At 46.1% G+C, this 23,248-nt stretch overlaps 1 long non-coding RNA gene across 1 annotated transcript in view; it reads right to left on the reverse strand.

Moving 5' to 3' along the window:
• Positions 1-13,498, reverse strand: part of LOC147119991 (uncharacterized) — a 61,843-nt gene extending 48,345 nt beyond the window's left edge. The window contains exon 1 of the long non-coding RNA XR_015078110.1: positions 13,076-13,498. This is a non-coding gene — a long non-coding RNA (uncharacterized LOC147119991). The remainder of the gene's footprint in view (positions 1-13,075) is intronic.
• Between the last annotated feature and the right edge of the window lie 9,750 nt (positions 13,499-23,248).

Raw genomic sequence — 23,248 nt, forward strand, 5'->3', positions numbered from 1 at the left:
ACCCATCACCCCTGTGCTCGCTGACCTACATTGGCTCCCAGTTGAGCAACGCCTCGATTTTAAAATTCTCATCCTTGTTTTCAAATCCCACCACAGCCTCACGCCTCCCTATTGCTATATTCTCCTCTATTATGTCTGTGTGTAATTGAGACACGGACTGCAGGAGTTGGTTACAACAGTGTTTACTGAGTGGAGACAAAACTGGAACTACTATGCAAAGTTACTACACAGGCTTATATACAGGGGTGGTCACTACTGGTACTGCAGTATACAGGGGCTGCAGAATATAGTTCCTTCTGCAAAGTACATACACTACAATTCCTCCCCTTTTAGCTAAACAGTACATAACATTCGATTAATAATTAAATAACATATTTACAATTACAGTTGCTATATACATTAGCTGAAGTTAAGCAATTATAAGTTCAGTCTTTGAGGAGGCTTCCTGATTCTGTCTGGATAATGCCTCTTTGGGGTATCAGGTTCTTCTGGCAAAGTTGATTCAGGATCAACATCGTTGTTTGGTTCGTCTGCTTCCAATATCACCGATTCTGAGGTAGATGCAATTGGTACTTCGGTTTCATCACCAGGTGTATCGGATCGTGGTGTGGATTTGACGTTTTCCAGTGACTCTAGAATCTGGTCAGCATGGCATCTTACAATGCTCTCTCCAACGTCCACGGTATACATTAGAGGTCCTTGCCGTGTGCAGATCGTTCCTGGCTACCATTTCTCTGTGCGGTAGTCCCGGGCCAAAACTGGTTGACCTATCTTAAAACTCCTGGTCGGCCTTTCATTCATATTCTGAAACTGCCTGTTCTCCACATCTCTTCTGATGTTTGGCTTAACCAAATCCAAGCGGCATCGTAGTCTTCGATTGAAGAACATCATGGCTGGAGTTTGGTTGGTAACCGCATGTGTCGCATTCCGGTAGGCAAACAAGAAGTTATCCACCTTGTGTTGTAGGGGTATGTCTTCATTACACATTGCCTTGATAGCCTTCTTGAATGTTTGAACGAACCTCTCAGCCAATCCATTGGTGGCTGGATGATATGGGGCAGATGTGTAATGCTTAACACCATTGTTCTTTAAGAACCTCCGGAACTCTTCAGACACAAACTGTGGTCCATTGTCGGAGCAAATCTGTTCAGGCAGCCCATTTCTGGCGAAGATGGTTCGTAAGACTGTGATAGTTTTTTCTGTGGTGGTTGAGGACATTTTTATTACCTCTGGCCACTTTGAATGTGCATCCACCGCAATTAAAAACATCGAGTCCATAAAGGGACCAGCAAAATCAATGTGCACCCTTTGCCATGGAGACAAGGGCCACTCCCATGGATGTAGAGGGGCTCGTGGTGGGGCGTTTTGGACCTTCTGGCATCCTGTACAGCTCTTGGTCATCTCTTCGATTTCTCTATCGATTCCCGGCCACCACACAAACGCTCTGGCTAAGTTCTTCATTTTTACCCCTCCCAGATGACCCTCATGAAGCTCATTGAGCACTCTATCCTTCAATTTGGGTGGAATTACTACTCTGGATCCACACATCAAGGTTCCTCTGCACACTGACAGCTGTTCTCTTCTCGGCAAGAATGCTGGCAACAGTGGTTCGCCATGTGCTGGCCATCCCTTCACCGTTAAATCATAGACCCTGGAGAGTGTCGGGTCATTTCGTGTTTCCTTTTCTATGTTTCCATTCGTCACAGGTAGACATTCGACTATGGTCGAGTGGAATATCTCCACTGGATCCACTGCAGGTGCTTCTTCCACCGTCGGCAACGGTAGGCGCGACAATCCATCAGCATTCCCATGCTGTTTAGTTCCTTTGTACTCGATGTCATATTGGTGTGCCCCTAGGAAAAGGGACCACCTCTGTAGCCGTTGTGCTGTCATTATCGGGACGCCCTTCTGAGGGTTGAAAATGGAGACAAGAGTTTGATGATCAGTTAGTAGAGTAAATTTCTGACCGTGCAGGTAGTGATTGAACTTCTTCACCCCCCACACCAGGCTGAGGGCCTCTCTGTCAATCTGGGCGTAGTTACACTCGGCTGAAGTTAACGAGCGTGACGCAAAAGCTATCGGCCTCTCTGAACCATCAAGGAATTTATGTGACAGTACCGCTCCAATGCCATAGGGAGACGCATCACACGCCAATCTTATCGGTAGTGATGGGTTGTAGTGAGCCAATACTTCTCTTGAAGTGATTAGGTCTTTACTCTTCTGAAAGGCCCGCTTACATTCATCGCTCCATTTCCATGCTACTCCAATTTGTAGTAGGGCGTTCAGTGAGTGCAGAATTGTGGACAAATTCGGCAAAAACTTATGATAGTAATTCACCAATCCGAGGAATGACCTCAGTTGCGACACATTTTCAGGCGCTGGAGCCTTAACTACCGCTTCAATTTTGTCAGGGGACTTATGTAACCCCTCTTCATCAATCATGTGGCCACAATACGATATTTGTTTCTTTAAAAACTCGCACTTGGGGCGATTGGCTCGTAGCCCATGTTCTCTTAGTCTAGTGAGCACCTGCTCTAGGTTGGCAAGGTGTTCACTGTCATTTTCACCTGTCACTAGGATGTCGTCCAAGTAACACTGAGTCCCCGGAATCCCTTGCAGGACTTGTTCCATCGCTCTTTGCCATATAGCCGGAGCTGATGCTACTCCGAATACCAGTCGATTATACTGGTAAAGACCTTTGTGAGTGTTTATCGTGAGATACTTCCTAGAGGATTCTTCAACCTCCATCTGCAAATATGCTTGTGCTAGGTCAATTTTTGTAAAACGCTTCCCTCCAGATAGTGAGGCGAAAATATCTTCTATCCTCGGGAGGGGATACTGTACTGTATGAAGGACTGGGTTCACCGTCACCTTGAAGTCCCCACAGATGCGAACCTTCCTTGGCTCCTCAGACTTATTGTTTAACGTTTTTTTCATGACAGGAACGATGGGTGTCGCCCACTCGCTCCAGTCTACCTTAGATAACACGCCTGCATTCTCCAGATTCTCCAGCTCTGCCTCGACGGCTGGGCGAATTGCATACGGTACCGGTCTTGCTTTGAAACACTTGGGAATTGCATTCCCTTCTATTTTATCGAGGCGGTTATGCCTTTAAGAGTTCCCAGTTCTTGTTGAAATACCTCTTTAGCGTTAGCTAAGATTTTTGACAATCGTCCAGGTGTGACGTCGTCATCCTTTTTACCAGCCACAGTCAGTGCCTGAATGGAGTGCCAGTCTAAACTTATCTTTCTGATCCATTCACGTCCCAATAACGGTGGTCCACCATCTTGCAGTATGTACAGATACAATTTCTGTATTTCCTTGCCGTTGTATTCGACAGGCACCCTTATTTTCCCTCTGGGGTATACTTTCTGCCCCATATACGTCTTCAAGACAATGGATGTCTCTTTCAAGGGTATGTGTGAGAATAGCCGCTCATAGTCTCATCGCTTCATGACGCTCAGGGCTGATCCTGTATCCAATTCCATTTTGACTTGGGACCCTGCTACCGTGAGGGTGACCCAAATGGTTCGGTGATCCTCTTTTGCGATTACATTGTGAAGTTTGAGACAGCTTAGTCTCTTGCTCCCGGATTCACTATCGCTCTTCTGGTCTTCGGAACTACTGTCCGTCATCTTTTGTACTTTCCTGTACTGTTCCTTAGTAGCCTTTTTGTTGTCGTTAGTCTTCTTCCCAGACCTGCAAACTCATGCAATGTGTCCCATCTTTCCGCATTGCCTGCATATTTTGTCCTTGGACCAGCAGTCCTTCTGGTCATGGGTTGTTCTGCCACAGCGATAGCATTTTTCAAATCCCCGTGTCATTTCATGGGTGCCGTATTCCTGTGGCTTTTGCTGTATTTCCGCAGCTCCCCTTGCTGTAGACTCGTACGATACTGCCACGCTGAAAGCCTTATCTAACGTCAGCTCTTTCTCTGAGAGTAACCTCTTCTGGGTTCCTTCACTCAGGAGTCCACAGACAAATTTGTCCCGTAGGGTATCTGCCAGTCCTGCTCCGAACTGGCAGTGCATTGATAACTTGCGTAGTTCCGTAAGGTAATCAGCATTGCTCTCATCTTTATGCTGATTTCTCTTGTGGAATTTAAATCTTTCTGCTATCAGCAGCGGTGTAGGATTTAGGTGTTCCTGTAGGATATCAACAATTTCGTTAAAACTCTTCGCCATCGGTTTGGCTGGAGTGATCAGGTTCCGCAATAGGCCGTACGTTCTTGCGCCCATTAAGTTTAGTAGTACCGATGCCTTTTTCTCATCGGCTACTTCGTTTGCCTTGCAATATACTTCGACTCTTTCCACATACGTGGTCCAGTCTTCTATTGCATTATCGAAGGCAGTGATATTGCCAGTCTTCGGCATCTTGGAAATCTAAGATGGCGCCTCCCGCGCTTTGCCTTCTTCCCCGATTGAACAAAATGGCGCCTCCCGCGCTTTGCCTTCTTCGCTGCTGCTAGCGCTGTTGCTGGCATTTTTATGCCTTGATGGCGACGCCCTATGGTCTTCGCGCACTTCCCCCCCGCGCTGCTGCTAACGCCACTCTCCGCGGTCCCCGTGGCAAACTGCAGCTCCTCGCGGCTTTCTGCGCTTCTAATTTCTTTTATTTTCCCGTCGTCAGAGCAAACCCTACGGGACACTTTCCTCCCTCTTCTCGGGTCTGTACGCTGCCCGGCTTCGTAGCACCGGCCGTGCCCTGTGTGCTCCACCCTCTCTCTCTCTCTCCTCTTCCCGACAACGCTGCTCGGCCCCGTTGAAAAGCCACCCGATCGAGCTCTAGCCCGCCGCACCCCAGGAAGGATCAGTGTACTACCTGCCACCAGCCCGATTAGCTGGAACACCATAGACAGGATAACCAAGCCCCGCTCTCGACAGCCTCTCCTGCAAATCTTCAACTCCGATGAATCAGAGGCGGTTGCCCACGGTCGATGCCCGTTTCTTCTGTTTTTTTTTCTTTCTTCCTTCTGGCCTCGACCTCTAAGAACTTCGCTTCAGGGATGGATCCCCATGAGGTGGTGCAGAACTGTAGGTAAGTTCGGATCTGCTCGTCGCCAGTATTATGTCCGTGTGTAATTGAGACACGGACTGCAGGAGTTGGTTACAACAGGTGTTTACTGAGTGGAGACAAAACTGGAACTACTATGCAAAGTTACTACACAGGCTTATATACAGGGGTGGTCACTACTGGTACTGCAGTATACAGGGGCTGCAGAATATAGTTCCCTCTGCAAAGTACATACACTACATCCTCCAGCCTCACAACCCTCCGAGATCTCTGCGCTCCTCCAATTCTAGCGCCTTGCGCATTCCCGATTTTAATCGCTGCACCATTGGCGGCCGTGCCTTCAGCTGCCTCGGCCTTAAGCTCTGGAATTCCCTCCCTAAACCTCTCCACCTCTCCTCATTTAAGATGCTCCTTAAAACCTACCTCTTTGATGAAGCTTTTGTTCATCTGCCCTAATATTTCCTTATGTGGCTCGGTGTCAAATTTTGTTTGATGACGCTCCCGAGAAGCGCCTTGGGATGTTTTACTATGCTAATGTTGTTGTTATTGTTGTTGTTGAGTTCTCCCTGGTCTCCTGGCCACTAGTTATCCCTCGACCAACATCACTAAAAACAGATGATCTGGTCATTATCACATTGCTGTTTGTGGGAGCTTGCTGTGTGCAAATTGGCTGCCGCGTTTTCTACATTACAACAGAGACTCCACATCAAAAGGTGCTTCATTGGCTGTAAAGCGCATTGGGACATCCTGAGGTCATGAGAGGTGCTATATAAATGCAAGTCTTTGTTTTGATTGGATATCTCTGAGGGCAGTTACAGCACAGTTAAGCTAATGGCGAGGGTACTATTAGATGTGACAATTCTGTAGATCGAGTCTTGAGGCCAGTTAAAATGTGAGCCTATTGTTGGGATAAGGGATCTGGTTTTATCAAACACAGGGAGCCAGAGATTGGACACCCTCCCCCACTAGGGGAACTCCAGGAGGGACCTAGCATGAGCACAAAGCCTAGAAGATACCTTTTGGTGCATTACATTGATATAAAGCCAATCCAGGCTTTCTGGCTGGTTTATGTAGAGGATGCTGGATATTTGTGAATGACAAATAATCCAATCAAAGGGGTCTGATCGATTGAGTATAGAGAACACTGGAGTATGGTCCTTATATCTTAAGGTCTGCTTTCACTGGGAGGCCAACTTGCCAACAACAGGACAACTGCCCATGTGGAGATTACAGTGATGACTTGGCCAGCACTTTTCCCAATGTTGGGATGGGACTGAGTTTAGTACTGTTGGCTCATTGGCCGACTAATTCTAAATGAGAATACCAAAATATGTTGATCGGGAGGTAGGCTAGAAATCTTTAAAATTAGGAAAGGTAGGACAGGGTAGATAGAAGCAGAATGTTTCCAATTGTTGAGCAGTCAAGAAGGATGGGCCACAGATACAAAATTAAATTCAAGAGATTTCAAACAGAGGGCAGGAGAAACTTCTTCATACTCGGAGACTTGTGAGGCTGTACAATTCACTTCCAGGGTTAGTGGTTGAGGCAGAAACTATGAATCAAGATTAGATTGGATAGGTGGATGAAGGAAGAGGGGTTGAATGGATATGAAAAAAGAAAAAAGACTTGCATTTCTATAGCGCCTTTCATGACCTCAGGATGTCCCAAAGTGCTTTACAACCAATGAAGTACTTTTGAAGTGTTGTCACTTTTGTAATGTAGGAAACACAGCAGACAATTTGCGCACAGCAAGCTCCCACATCAGCAATGAGATAATGACCAGATCATCTGTTTCAGTAATGTTGGCTGAGGAATAAGAAGTAGTCAGGACACTTGACTGTGTCAGACCATTTTACATAGACAAGGCCTGGTTGGGTGGAGTGGCCCTGTTTTCCTGTTGTGAAGCGCCTTGGGACTATGATAAAGGCACTATATAAATGCAAGTTGTTGTTGTAACTTCTCTGTATTCCGACCTATGTATTTCCCGTGTTAGCTTGAGCTATGAGCAAATTATTGGGTGCGTTCATTTCCATTATACACGAGACACATCCAGAATATTGAGTGACAGGGTCAGCAGTTCAATGACTGGTTCAAATGAAATGAGAACCTGTGAGAGCATGGTGTGAATCCTGAGATTACCGTCTCCAACTCAGAACTACTGGGTGCCTTTCATAGTTACATGTATACTCAGGATAAGGCACGTTTTGCAATAATCTTTCTCTCCCCCTTTCCCCTGTACTCATGTCCATCAGTTGCTGTATTTTCAAGCTTCACGCCGGGCTAAACGACACAAACCCCAAGAACATCACTCTGTGATTTGAGACAACAACAATAACAACTTGTATTTATATAGCGCCTTTAACATAGTAAAACGTCCCAAGGTACTGCACAGGAGTATTTTAAGACAAAAAATTTGACACCGAGCCACATAAGGAGAAACTAGGGCAGGTGACCAAAAGCTTGGTCAAAGAGGTAGGTTTTAAGGAGCGTCTTAAAGGAGGAAAGAGAGGTAGCGAGGCAGACAGGTTTAGGCAGGGAATTCCAGAGCTTAGGGCCCAGGCAACAGAAGGCACAGCCACTAATGGTTCAGCGATTATAATCAGGGATGCTCAAGAGGGCAGAATTAGAGGAGCGCAGATATCTTGGGGGGGGGTGGTTGTGGGGCTGAAGGAGATTACAGAGATAGGGAGGAGCAAGGCCATGGAGAGATTTGAAAACAAGGATGAGAATTTTGAAATTGAGGCGTTGCTTAACCGGGAGCCAATATAGGTCAGTGAGCACAGGGGTGATGGGTGAACGGGACTTGGTGTGAGTTAGGACACGAGCAGCCGAGTTTTGGATGGGCATGGAGTTGGCAGGCGACTACACATTCAAGGACTTTGGAGAGGAATGGGAGGTTGGAGATGGGACGGTAGTTTGCAAGGACGGAGGGGTCAAGGGTTGGTTTTTTGAGAGGGGTGATGATGGCAGATTTGAGGGAGAGAGGGACAGTACATGAGGAGAGAGAACCATTAACAACAGAAAATGCTGGAAAAACTCAGCAGGCCAGGCAACATCCGTGGAGAGAGAAATAGAGTCAACGTTTCGAGTCAAACTCTTTACCATTAACAATGTCAGCTAACATGGGAGTCAGAAAAGGAAGAGACTTCCAATGTTACTTTTTTTTAGACTCATCCATTGCACAGAGATTCACATATACAAAGTATTACCAAGTATTTACAGCACAGAAACAGACTATGCTAGTGTAAATGCTCCACATGAGCCTCCTCCCACCTTACTTCATCTCACCCTATCAGCATATCTTTCTATTCCTTTTTCCCTGATGTACTTATCTAGCTTCCCCTTAAATGTTTCTATGCTATTTGCCTCAACTACTTCATGTGGTAGAGAGTTCCACATTCTAACCACTCTCTGGGTGAAGACGTTTCTCCTGAATTCCTTATTGTATTTATTAGTGACTATCATATCAACATCCCTTTAAGTGCAGTGCCCTGCAGGTCCCGCGCAGCCCCGGTGAGCCAGCTTTTAAATAGAAAAAAACGCACATGCATGGAATTTTGAATGTTTGAGTTTTAAAATTTTGAAAATTTTAAAATTCAAATTAAAAAAGAGAGGGAACATTGTTTATGACCTATAATTCTGGTCTCCCCCACAAGTGGAAACATCTTCTCTACATCTACCCTATCAAACCCCTTCATAATTTTAAAAATCTCTATTAGGTCATCCGTCAGCCTTCTCTTTTCTAAAGAAAAGAGTCCCAGCCTGTTCAGTCTTTCCTGATTACTGAAACCTGTATTATTAGAAGTGGGTTAATTAAAACGGGGTTTAAGCTTTTGGGTGTGTGAATTAAGATTGGGAACTGCGAGCTTCCCCTGTTCATGCTCAGACACAGGATGGAGGATGAGTATCCATTGTCTCTGATAAACTGTTTGAACTTCCAGTAAATAGTGTGATTACTTGGGGGGGGGGGATTAAGATCCCTATTGTTGCTAATATTTCGGCTCTTTTCATATACATTGTAGGTGCGTTGGGCTAACCCAAGGGTTAAAGGCCGTTTCCCCCCTTCGTGTTACTTTATTTGGAGTAAATAAGATCGCAGTGTGGACCTTATCTCTGGCCAGAATTGGGGGGAGAGCTTCTTAACAAAAGGAGCGTTGTAAAGGAAATATTTAGAAGGCATTCTGGCTTTAATGTGGTGTGATGGGACAATGTCACAATATACCCTTACCCCGCTGTTAGCTCACACTGCCGACTGAGAGCAAACAAGAGGCCTCCTTTGTTGAACTTATCTCTGGATGATCAGATAAGACACGACTCACCATCAAACACCTTTCTGCTTACTAACAGAGAGTGCACAGTTTCTCACGATCTGTACAAGGGCCGGATCCCTCGCTCGTTTCTTAACAACAACTTTCTCTGGAAGAAGCTGTATCAAACTCAGTAGATCTATCGTATTTATTTCGTCGTGCCAAGGAGTTCCATCCTGTCTCTTTCTATCTCTCAGCCGAGGAATCGGATGATCCAGGATACAAATGGAGGGGAAACCATATCAACGGGCACTTTATAACTTGTATGGACCTTCCCCATTCAAAGACACATTTCCTAGATGTATCAGTCCCCGCTCTATTGAAATACTTTCCCCCTGCACGGCAGAGTAAATATAACTACCTAATTATCTTTGTGTAAAATTACAATATGATGTAATGAAAAACAGCCATAGTTACAGTGACGCTTCCTTCAGAGGCAAGGTTTAGGATTTATTCAGTTAATTATACTTTTGCTTTGCCGAATACAAATATTTCTGATGACAGTAACATTAGTGGACATTAATATATAAAAATAATGTGATACAGTATTTAGGGAAAGGCTACGGGCTATACATGACGTACTGCACGTTTTTAAAACATTATTTGTTACACGCACTTTGCCAGATTAGGGACCATTGGGTTGAGGTCGAGTATCAGATTAGTGCTAAATAATCCCCCTCTCCCCCATGATCAGCTGGTGCCATTCATAAAATCAGGCATTACAGAAGGAGGCCATTCGGCCCATCATGCCTATGCCAGCTCTTTGAAAGAGCTATCCAATTAGTCCCACTCCCCTGCTCTTTCCCCATAGTCCAGCGGTTTGTTTTTCTTTTCAAATATTTATCTAATTCCCTTTTGAAAGTTACTATTGAATCTGCTTCCACCAGCCTTACAGGCAGCGCGTTCCAGACCACAACAATTCATTACATAAACTAATGTATTTAATTATTGTAAGTCAAAGCATACTGTTGTGTAATTTATAACCTGAAATACAATCATCTTTTATTTAAAGTGGGATCTTTCATGTTCAGGGCGAGGGATGGGAGATTGACAGGGGATTTTTATCTCTGTGGTTTCCTGAGCAAACTGTGGGTCCTTGCTCCATTTGTTTGACAAATTAAAGAGGAAGGATTAACAGAACATTTATTTTTGTTCAACAGTGGCGCCCCTTTAAAATTGATTAAAACCACGGCAAAAGAAAAATTGTAAGCAGTGGGTCAGAGTGGGATCGACTGCAGTTGGGTGGAGAATCTCTTCACCACCACCGTCCGCTACATGCCCCATCCACCATGCTCATATAGGCAACTCAGTATAGGAACAGATCCTTTCACAATGCCATCACTGCAACCATTTATCAATATATCACCATGGACCATGAAAGTATTGGAAACTCATACTAGGCATGAAGCTGCTTTTGTAGTCTTTGACATTACAACAGAGACTACACTTCAGAAGAGCACTTCAATGACTGTAAAGCTCTTTGGGACGTTCTGAGTTCACAAAAGGTGCTATAGAAATGCAAGCTCTTTCTTTTTTCAACCCTTTGTTCCCATAGCATGGGTCTCCCGCAGTCAGTGTAAACTTGACGGATTTATTTGTAAGACCATCAGTAAGGATGGCCTGTTTTCATTGCATCTTCCTGCGGACTTACTGGTAAATGCGTTTTGGTGGTCACATGAATTTCTCATGTAGAGATATTTCCATTGTTTTCACAGTGACGTCAAGTCATGACATGACTGTTCCGCACATGTGCACTGGCCAAAGTGTCACATGGGCATGAGTAGAAAGCGCGAAAGACTTGCATTTCTATAGCGCCTTTCGTGACCTCAGGATGTCCCAAAGCACTTTACAACTAGGTTCCCACAAGGCAGCTGGTTCACAGGGAGACTGGCTTCACGTTACAAAACTAGAATGCCAAAGAGTGGATCAGTTAAGTTTATTCTCCTGAGACCCAGGCTGCAGCGTAAAAGCAACTTAACCTTTGGTCAAAAGCCTACAAGGGCTGCAGGTAACAGCTGTGCACGACTCCAAATGAAGATTTTTTTTTTAAATGCTTGTTGCGAATTTGGGACTGCCACAGGTATCTACGTACAATACACCATCTTTTGGATGAGACGTTAAATTGAGGCCCCGTCTGCTCTCTCAGGTGGATGTAAAAGAGCAGGAGAGTTTCTCCACCAGTGTCCTGGCCAATATTTAACCCTCAACCAACACCTATAAACAGATTATCTGGTCATTATCTCATTGCTGTCTGTGGGAGCTTGCTTTGTATAAATTGGCTGCCGCATCTCCCACATTACAACAGTGACTACACTTCAAAAGTACTTCATTGGCTGTAAAGTGCTTTGGGACATCCTGAGGTTGTGAAAGGTGCTATAGAAATGCAAGTTTGTCTTTTTTACTTGTGTTTGGGGAGTCAGTTGCTCCCTTAGGTGGCCTGGTCATCTGTTTCTTATGGGAGTTGAGTCCTTCTGCCCCATAGATACTAGCATAGTAGCAGGACCCAGGAGTGCAACAATGAAATGCCTTTTGAGATCTGCAGTAGATTCCCTTGTGTTACACACTTGTAGACAAGGCCAGACAAATTAAGCAATACATACAAAATATAGTAGGTACTTCTGCATTCATCTTACAAAAAGAGATACATCTCCAACGCCATCCCCATAATACAGATCGAGAAAGAAATATCCTTGACAAAAATAGTACAAATGTTTGCACTCCAGGCCCAATTTTATAATACAAGCAGTTGCACAAATCATTTCATTTGAATTTCTCCTAAGGTGGACAGGCTAAGGTGAATTTGGTTCGAATCATAAGCTGCTTTATTTCGCAGTAGGTAAACACACAGAACAATGAGTCACTAGCCGGCAACCCACTTTGCCCTCTCCATAAACTTAATCTTAAGCCCTGTTCACCCATCACCCCAGTGCTCACTGACCTACATTGGATCCAAGTCGGCCAATACCACAAATTTCAAATTCTCATCCTTGTGTTCAAATCCCTCCGCGGCCTCGCCGCTCCCTATCTCCGTAACCTCCTCCAGCCCTACAACCCTCCGAGATATCTCCGCTCCTCCAATTCTGGCCTCTTGCCCATCCAAGATAGCCTTCACTCCACCATTGGCGGCCATGCCTTCAGTTGTCTAGGCCCTAAGCTCTGGAATTCCCTCCCTAAATCTCTCCACCCTCTAGCCCTCTCTCCTCCTTTAAGTCACTCCTTAAAACCTTCCTCTTTGACCAAGCTTTTGGTCACCTGTCCTAATGGGCCAGAAATTAGGTTCGGGGGCTTGCCGCGCGTGCAAGCCCCCGATGTGCACTTACCCGGCGTGCTGACATTTCAATCCTGGCCTGCATTGCATTTCCTGTCACTGGCCCGCTTCAGGTCCTGCCGCGCTGTGCGTGCGTGACCCAGCGGCGTACTTAGTGCGATGAGCCGGCTGGGATCACGTGAGCACTGGGCAACCAATGGGAGGTTGCAAAAGTTCATTCATGAGTTTGATAGTAAGAACTGTCAAACTCATGAAAACTCCTGGCCCCAAAACACTACTTAAACTTGAAAGAAAATTTTAAAAAACATCGCACTACTTAAATAAACTATAAATAACTGTAAAAAACTATTTTAAACAATAATTTTAAATTTTGAAAAAAATTATTATATAAAAAATCGGGGCTAAAAATACACTTACCTTACTGTAAAGTCTTCAAAAAAAAGAACCTGTGGAAAAATTTTCTAATTTAACTTAATAGACCACTTACCTGTTAAAACCGTAAAAACCGGAGTCTTTTCCCCACGGGCAAATCTAATAAAAAAAGGGAAGTTCAGCGCACATGCGCTGCCTGATACGTCGTACGCGTTCCGCCTCTTAAGCCCTTGGGTCAGAGGAGAGGAAATGCCGCTTTTCCCCGCATGCGCTGTGCATGCTGAAAACCGGCAATTCCTCCGGGCCCACGCGTGAGTACCCCGTCCATACTCACGCGTTGGGACAGGAATTACTGGCCCAATACCTCCTTATGTGGCTCGGTGTTAAATTTTGTTTTGTGGCAGAGCCACCAAGAGACGCTGGGCAATTAGTAATCATCCCTTTAACTACCGTGTAGTGCAGCTGTGGACTGCACCTTTAAACTGTATGTAGTTTCTTGCATTTCCGCGTGATGACGTCATGACGCCGATCACGTGACCCCCAGTTGGCGCGGTGAACGTGATGACGTCATGACGTCAGCTTCCAGTACTTAGTAGTAATCTTAGAGAGGCTATGAGGCTGCACAGACCTGTTTACATCTGCTCCTGTCCACAGGTTCTTTTTTTTTGAAGACTTTACAGTAAGGTAAGTGTATTTTTAGCCCCGATTTTTTATATAATAATTTTTTTCAAAATTTAAAATTATTGTTTAAAATAGTTTTTTACAATTATTTATAGTTTATTTAAGTAGTGCGATGTTTTTTAAAATTTTCTTTCAAGTTTAAGTAGTGTTTTGGGGCCAGGAGTTTTCATGAGTTTGACAGTTCTTACTATCAAACTCATGAATGAACTTTTGCAACCTCCCATTGGTTGCCCAGTGCTCACGTGATCCCAGCCGGCTCATCGCACTAAGTACGCCGCTGGGTCACGCACGCACAGCGCAGCAGGACCTGAAGCGGGCCAGTGACAGGAAATGCAATGCAGGCCAGGATTGAAATGTCAGCACACCGGGTAAGTGCACATCGGGGGCTTGCACGCGCAGCAAGCCCCCAAACCTAATTTCTGGCCCATTAGGACAGGTGACCAAAAGCTTGGTCAAAGAGGAAGGTTTTAAGGAGTGACTTAAAGGAGGAGAGAGGGCTAGAGGGTGGAGAGATTTAGGGAGGGAATTCCAGAGCTTAGGGCCTAGACAACTGAAGGCGTGGCCGCCAATGGTGGAGTGAAGGCTATCTTGGATGGGCAAGAGGCCAGAATTGGAGGAGCGGAGATATCTCGGAGGGTTGTAGGGCTGGAGGAGGTTACGGAGATAGGGAGCGGCGAGGCCGCGGAGGGATTTGAATACAAGGATGAGAATTTGAAATTTGTGGTATTGGCCGACTTGGAGCCAATGTAGGTCAGTGAGCACAGGGGTGATGGGTGAACAGGATTTAAGATTAAGTTTATGGAGAGGGCAAAGTGGGTTGCGAACTTCATTATTCGGATAGGACATTGGTGACCCCGATCTCGTCGGACAACTTTCGTCAAGATATTTATAATGAACACGAACGCCGTTGCCCTTAAATTGCCGCAGTTCTGGGAACAGCAACCAGCAGCATGTTTTTTCCAGGCAGAAGCCCAGTTTGTATTCCGGGACATTACAGCAGATTCGACCTGTTATTATTACGTGGTCTCCGCTCTCGACAGCGTCACGGTCTCGCGGGTCGTCAGCCTCCTTGGCAATCCACTGGCAGAGGGCAAGTATGAAGCTCTAAAAACTCATTTACTACAAGTGTTTGGTTTAAATAAGTCGGAGCGTGCACGCAGGCTTATTGCTATGCCCGGCCTTGGGGACTCAAAACCATTGGAATTGATGAGCCAGATGCTCACGCTTTTGGGTTCAGAGCCCCAATGTTTTTTGTTTCGAGAACTCTTCCTCTGCCAGCTACCTGAGCCAGTTCAGGCAGCCTTGGCCAGTTCTACGATTACGGACTGTGCCGAGCTTGCTGCAGAGGCAGACAAGATTTTTACGGTCACACAGCAGAGTTGTGCAGCCACGAGGCACCTTTCCCCTATGCGAGCAAAGTCCAGCCCTCCTCCAGCAGGCTGGTGTGTGTACCACGCCCGTTTTGGCGCCAAGGCTCGACGCTGCTGTCCTCCCTGCAGTTTCGCTGAAAAAAAATCTCCAGCAGGCCCGCAAACTTGGATGAGGATGACAGGGTCTGACAAACACACCCAGTTCACCATGGCAGTCGGTTCAGTGGGAAAACTCCTCTACATTACGGATTCCATGACAGGGCGACGATTCTTGTGTGACACTGGTTCTCAGTGCAGTATTTTGCCAGTTTCAAAGCTAGATCTACAATCCGGCGGTCACGGTCCTTCCCTCGAGACAGCCAATGGTGCGGCCATTCGCACGTTCGGTAAACTGACAGTTAATTTAACTCTCGGAGGTCAACATTTTGTGTGGGAGTTTATAATAGCTAAAGTATCACAGGCCATCCTGGGGGCTGATTTTTTCTGTGCCAATGGTTTTCTGGTCGACGTCCAACATTGTCGACTCATTAATGCGTCTACTTTCCACGCGGTGCCTTGCCACAGCAGCACTGCTGTCTCCTGGTCGGTTGCCTGTGCGGTTCCATCGCAGGAAGGGTTTAGGCACCTACTCGGCGAGTTCCCAGAGCTCACAGGCCTACATTTTCGGCAGCAGTCGCGAGGCACAGTGTGGCGCATCACATCACCACAACGGGATCGCCTGTTTACGCTCGGGCACGAAGATTGGAACCCGGAAAGCTTGCAGCTGCAAAGGCAGAGTTTCAGACCATGGAGCGCCTTGGGATTGTCCGACGCTCCGATAGTCCTTGGTCCTCCCCACTACACATTGTACCTAAACCAGGTGGCGGATGGAGGCCTTGCGGGGATTACAGACGCCTTAACGAAGCCACTATGCCGGATAGGTATCCAATACCGCATATACAAGATTTATCGGCCCATTTGGCTGGCAACTCAATATTTTCCAAAGTAGATCTCGTCCGTGGATATCACCAAGTTGCTGTGCACCCTCAAGACGTCCCCAAAACGGCGGTCATCACACCGTTTGGCCTTTTTGAGTTCCTCCGCATGCCGTTCGGATTGAAAAATGCGGCTCAGGCCTTTCAGCGACTCATGGACTCTGTGTTACGGGACCGTCCCTTCATTTTCATTTACTTGGATGACATTCTCATCGCTAGTAAGGATAAGAAGGAGCACATGGCTCATTTACGTACACTCTTTGCCCGTCTCAGCCAACAATGGCCTCATCATAAACCTAGCCAAATGCCTGTTTGGGTTAACCAGCATTGACTTTCTGGGGCATAGGATTACCTCAGAAGGCGCCGTCCCACTGGCCACCAAGGTAGAGGCAGTTACGGCATTCCCGCGGCCTCACACACTCAAATCTCTTCAGGAGTTCCTGGGGATGGTAAATTTTTTATCATCGTTTTGTCCCCAAGGCAGCCCAATTGATGCAGCCGCTGTACGAAGCACTCAAAGGGAAGTCGGGTAAAGATGTTATCACTTGGACACCGCAGATGGACCAGGCGTTCCTTGACACCAAGGCAGCGTTGGCAGACGCAACTATGCTTGCACACCCACTCCCGGGCGTGACCATCGCCCTTACTACCGATGCCTCCGATTACGCCATCGGGGCGGTTCAGGAACAATGGGTTGACGGGACTTGGCAGCCATTGGCCTTTTTTAGCCGCCAACTGCGCAAGAACGAGCGAAAATATAGCACTTTTGACAGGGAGTTGCTGGCCCTATTTTTGGCCATCTGGCATTTCCGTTTTTTCCTAGAAGGGCGCCCGTTCACTGTATTTGTGGACCATAAGCCGCTCACTTTCGCAATGGCCAAAACGGCGGAGCCGTGGTCAGCCCGGCAACAGCGCCACCTTACATTTATATCCGAATTTACGACAGATTTACGACATGTGTCCGGCAAAGATAATCTCGTGGCTGATTGCCTTTCACGTGCCCCAGTCCAGGCAGTTCACCTGGGAATCAATTTCGTCGGGTTGGCGGAAGAACAACTGGCAGATCCCGAAGTTCAGGCGTATCGGACTACGCCTTCTAGCTTGCAGGTAGCCGATGTTATGTTCCAATCAGCAGGAACCACGCTCTTGTGCGACACATCCATGGGAGTGCCCCGGCCCATTGTGCCAGTCGAATGGCATAAGAAGATTTTTCAGGCTATACACGACTTATCACACCCGGGGATGCGAGCTTCACAACGGCTCATGTCCCGCAAATTTGTTCGGAAGGGAATGCATTCGGACGTTCGGGACTGGACAAACAATTGCGTGGACTGTCAAAAATCTAAGGTCCATCATCATGTTAAGGCTCCAGTGGCCATCTTCCCGGTGCCGGAACGCCGGTTCGATCACGTACATGTGGACTTAGTGGGTCCCCTCCCCGCTTCGTGGGGTTTCATGCATCTCCTGACAATAGTGGACCGCACTACCAGGTGGCCAGAGGCGATTCCCTTGGTCGCTACCACTGCAGCGGACGTATCCAGGGCATTTATTTCGTCGTGGGTGGCCCGGTTTGGGGTGCCATCTGACATCTCCTCTGACCGAGGTCCACAATTCATGTCAGAGTTGTGGAACGCAGTTGCACAGGGCTTGGGTACCAAGCTGCACCGTACCACCGCTTACCATCGGCAAGCGAATGGTCTATGCGAGAGGTTTCATCGGTCTCTAAAGGCGTCCCTCCGTGCCAGCTTGCGTGGTCCCAACTGGGTGGACAGACTCCCCTGGGTGATGCTAGGCCTCCGTACAGCCCCCAAGGATGACCTCCAGGCTTCATCGGCTGAGTTAGTCTACGGTCAAGCACTTCGAGTACCAGGGGACTTCCTCCCTCCACATACAGAACCGTGGTCGCCTGCTCAGCAGCTCCTTCAGCATCATGAGGTGGCCAAGAATTTCCTGCCTATCCCAACCTCGCATCACAGCCTACAGAGGCCTCATGTTCCGGCAGAACTTATGAGTTTCGATTACGTTTTTATTTGGCAGGACGCTCATAGAGATACACTCAGACCACCTTATGCTGGACCGTTTCGTGTCATCTCAGCGGGAGAGAAATTTTTCACGGTCGAAGTGGGAGGTAAGTCCGATACCATCTCTATCGACCGACTTAAACCAGCCCATCTAGATCGGAGTGAACCAGTTGTTGCTGCCCAGCCACCTCGCCGTGGATGACCACCGTTGGCTGCTAGACCAGTTATGCAACAGCCCACCATTGAACTGCCTGCTTCTGTCTCATCCTTGCCTACACCTTCTGCTACTGTTTCCTCCACCCCAGATGCACCGCTTCAGACACAGCCAAGCACCGGCTCGCCTCCCAACGTTCCACTGCCTGAAGTTCGTAGTCGTTCGGGCAGAATCATTAAACCTCCTGTTCGTTTGACGCTGTCTGTTAAAGAGAATTCTGGGGGGGCGCCTGTGATGGAGCCACCAAGAGACGCTGGGCAATTAGTAATCATCCCTTTAACTACCGTGTAGTGCAGCTGTGGACTGCCCCTTTAAACTGTATGTAGTTTCTTGCATTTCCGCGTGATGACGTTATGACGCCGATCACGTGACCCCCAGTTGGCGCGGAGAACGTGATGATGTCATGACGTCAGCTTCCAGTACTTAGTAGCAGTCTTAGAGAGGCTGTGAGGCTGCACAGACCTGTTTACATCTGCTCCTGTAGTTTTACCAGTTAAGTTGTTTGTTTATTAAACTTTGTTATTTTGTTTCACTGCGTCGAACTTCATTATTCGGATAGGCACTTCCTACAGTCTGGTAATGCTCCTGTGAGGCACCTTGGGATGTTTTACTATGTTAAAGATGCTATAGAAATGCAAGTTGTTGTTGTAAATGAGTAAACTGTTATCCCAGCAACAGACTTCCATGCTTTCCTTCAATATAAAAGTAGCTTACTAATGTGGTGTCGCAGCAGACATAAGTTATGCTGCAGTTGTTGTGAACTCAAAGTGGTGTAAGATAGCCTCTGGGAGGATGGGGGTGTCTCAAGATGCAGTGCATACAGGACCTGATGTAGTTGGATTAAGGCATATTTAAAACTGCTTCCCATTGATATAACCGCACACTTAATGTGGCTGTCCTTGCTGTAAGTCAACAATGCAAAAGTGTGAAGAGTTCTCTTGAGGTATTGTGCTAACTGGGACATGCTGGGCTAAGTATTGATAGGTACTATCACCCACATGGCCCTTATCTTTGAGATACGACAGGCATTATTTGTGTTTGCACTGGTAGGATACTGAACATTCCACGGTGAGCTGTTGGAATGCCAGTTCCTACTGGGTCCAGTAAACCCAAGAACTGAGCTTTTAAATCACTTTCACCACCCCCCTACCCCCAATCCACCTCAACTCCCAGTACCTAAGTACCCATAAACAAATGTTGCCATTTAGCAGTCAATTCATTTACAATGTTATTTTGATACACAGGCCACTGCAAAACTAGCCAGAATCAAATATGTGTCTTAAAAGAAGCAAATAAAGCCCCACAAGCAAGCAGTGGGGCCAACGGAACTCTTTCGCTGCATCGATGTTCCTTTTAAATGACGTAAAGTAGTCCCAGAGAAGATATGCTCCAATAGAAAGACTTAAGAACATAAGGAGTAGAAGCAGGAGTAGGCAATTCGACCCTTCGAGCCTGCTCCGCCATTCAATAAGATCATGGCTGATCTTCTACCTCAATGCCACTTTCCCGCACTATCCCTATATCACTTGATTCTCTTAATATCCAAAAATCTATCGATCTCTGTCTTGAATATACTCAATGACTGAGCATCCACAGCCATCTGGGGTAGAGAATTCCAAAGATTCACCACCCTCAGAGTGAAGAAATTTCTCCTCATCTCAGTCCTAAACGGCTGACCCCTTATTCTGAGACTGTGACCCTTGGTTCTAGACTCCCCAGCCAGGGGAAACATCCTCCCTGCATCTACCCTGTGAAGCCCTGTAAGAATTTTATATGTTTCAATGAGATCACCTCTCATTCTTCTAAATTCTAGAGAATATAGGCTTAGTCTCCTCAATCTCTCCTCATAGGACAATCCCCCCATCCCAGGAATCAGTCTGGTGAACCTTCATTGCACTCCCTCTATGGCAAATATATCCTTCCTTAGGTAAGGAGACCAAAACTGTACACAGTACTCCAGGTGTAATCTCACCAAGGCCCTATATAATTGCAGAAAGACTTCTTTACTCTTACACTCCTTTACTCTTATACTCCAATCCTTTTATAATAAAGGCGAACATAATATTTGCTTTCCTAATTGCTTGCTGTACTTGCATGTTAATTTTCAGTGATTCGTGTACAAGGACACCCAGGTCCCTCTGAATACCAATATTTCCCAATCTCTCACCATTTAAACAATATTCTGCTTTTCTATTCTTCCTACTAAAGTAGATAACTTCACATTTCTCCACATTATATTTGAATTTCTACAGCGCCTTTCATAACCTCAGGACGTCCCAAAGTGCTTTGCAGCCGCTGAAGTACTTTTTGAAGTGTTGTCACTGTTGTAATGTAGGAAACGCGGCAGCCAATTTGTGCACAGCAAGGTCCCACAAACAGCAGTGTGATCATCTGTTTTTTAGTGATGTTAGTTGAGGGGTAAATACTAGCCAGGGCATCGGGGGGATCTCCCCTGTCCTTCTTTGAAATCGTGTCATGGGATCTTTTACGTCCACCTGAGAACCTGAGAGGGTAGTCGGGGCCTCGGTTTAACGTCTCATCTTAAAGACGGATGTGATTTTTTGTGCAATCTTCTCACCCTATTTACCTCTCGTTCTAACACAGTTCCTAAATGGGTATCGTTTTAACTGGAGACCAAACAGCAGCTCAGCAGGCCTATGAAAATGTGAACCTCTGATGTTGGGCCTCCAAAGGTCTGGCCATTTATAACACAGTGAAATCGATGGTAGGAGTCCCAGGCACTTGCAGTTGACTACATTCACTTAATATGGACCTGCCTGAAGAGAGTGTGTTCAGTTGGGGGTGTCTTGGTTGGGAAACCAACATGATGGTCTTTGAGACATGGTCTATAGTGAGGAACACTCCAGAATTGGCACCTTTGTCACAAGAATGCTGACTGTATCCTTTTGGCTTCATGTCCCTCCAAAAAAAATGTGTCAAAGTGGTAGCTTTTAAGGAGCGTCTTAAAAGAGGAGAGAGAGGTAGAGAGGTGGAGAGGTTTAGGGAGGGAATTCCAGAGCTCAGTGCCTAGGCTGCTGAAGGCACAGCCGCGAATAGTGGGGCGAAGAAAATTGGGGATGCACTAGAGGTCAGAATTGGAAGAGTGCAGCGATCTTGGAAGGTTTTAGGGCTGGAGGAGGTTACAGAGATAGGGAGTGATGAGGCCCTGGAGGGATTTGAACACAAGGATGAGAATTTTAAATTTCAAGGCGTTGCCGGACCGGCAATCACCCACACTATTCTACCACTTCTCATTAAAATCAAAATCTGCCACTGATGAGAAATTAAAAACATTTTTACTTAAATACTGTTGGTCTCAAAGACCTGACTCAGTGAGAATAATTCCCAAATCAGGTCAATTAGAAGTTTATACAATCCAACATTTCAGCAGCTCTACACATGAATAGGGCAATACTTGGGAGAAATAAAAGGTAACCATTTCAAAAGCGAAAATTCCTTGATTGTATAAAGTCATTAATCCAGTGAGTAATGGAGCCAGACTGACCAGGAATGCCCCAGGTTCGGTCCCTGGATGTCCTGAGTTAGCTGATCTCAGTTGAGTAATAGAATCGGCTTCAGTGCTCCTGCATTACATAGAATTACATTGCTTTACAGTACATAGAACTTTAAAGACCTCTATCAGATCACCCCTCAGCATTCTCTTTTCTAGAGACAAGAGCCCCAGCCAGTTCAATCTTTCCTGATGGGTACAACCTCTCAGTTCTGGTATCATCCTAGTAAATAATTTTTCCACCTTCTCCAGTGCCTCTATATCCTTTTTGTAATATGGAGACCAGATTTGTTCACTGTACCCCAAATGTGGTCTAACCAAGGTTCTATATAAGTTTAATGTAACTTCCTGCTGTTCTATTCCTCTAGAAATGAACCCCAGTGCTTTGTTTGCATTTTTTTATGGCCTTGTTAACTTGCGTTGCTACTTTTAATGATTTGTGAATCAGTACCCCTAGATCCCTTTGATCATCTACTTCATTTAGACTCTTATTTTCGAAGGATTATGTGGCGTCCTTATTCCTCCTACCAAAATGCACCACCTCAGATTTATCTATATTAAAATTAATTTGGCAATTACACACCCATTCTGCAAGTTTATTAACACCTTCTTGTATTATGCTGCAGTCCACCTCTGCATTAACTACACCCTCCAATTTGGTGTCATTTGCAAATTTTGAAATTGTACTTCCGATTCCCGCGTCTAAATCGTTTATGTAAATGAAGAACAGGGGTCTCAGCAATGATTCCTGTGAAACACCATTACCCACCTTCTGCCAGTCTGAGTAAATACCTTTAACCCCTACTCCTGTTCCTGGGACTAGGGACAGGGTCACTGGCAAGGGAAGCTAAGCAGAGCCAGGCCTGGTTAGTACCTGGAGGGGTGACCATCAGGGAAAGACCAGGTGCAGAAGGTCACGGAAAGAGCCCCGAGGAGGGGCGGTTGGTGAGAAGGTCACGGAAGGAGCCACGGGAGGAGCGGCTGGTGAGCAGGCCCGGGCGGTGGGCTGAAGATTGTCGGACAGGAGGAATGGTGGAAATGGAATGGCGGCGCGCACAGACGCAGCGGCTTTGCTTCTTCCAGTCATGGGAGCTTGCAAGATCACATTTCGTTGTTCATGTACTTGTGCAATGACAATAAAGTTGAATTATTATTATTACCCTGTTTTCTGTTTTGCAGTCAGCTTGCTATCCATTCTGCTAATTGTCCCCAGGACCCACATGCTCTGAACGTAATCATGAGTCTACTTTCTGTGAAACTTATCGAAGGCCATTTAAAAATCCAAGTATATTACATCAGTACTTTACCCTTGTCTACTCTTTCTGTTACTTCTTCAAAGAATTCAATAAGGTTGGTCAAGCATGACCTTCCGTTTTGAAACCCATGTTGACTATTCTTTGTTATATTTTCAGTTTCTAGATGTTTTTCTATTACATATTTGAGTAAGAATTCCATTAACTTTCCTACCACCGACATTAAGCTAATTGGTCGATAGTTCCCTGGACTTGTTCTATCTC

Source organism: Somniosus microcephalus, chromosome 4 (genome assembly GCF_052327205.1).
Source record: "Somniosus microcephalus isolate GS21.2 chromosome 4, FLI_Smic_1.0, whole genome shotgun sequence".
Taxonomy (NCBI): domain Eukaryota; kingdom Metazoa; phylum Chordata; class Chondrichthyes; order Squaliformes; family Somniosidae; genus Somniosus; species Somniosus microcephalus.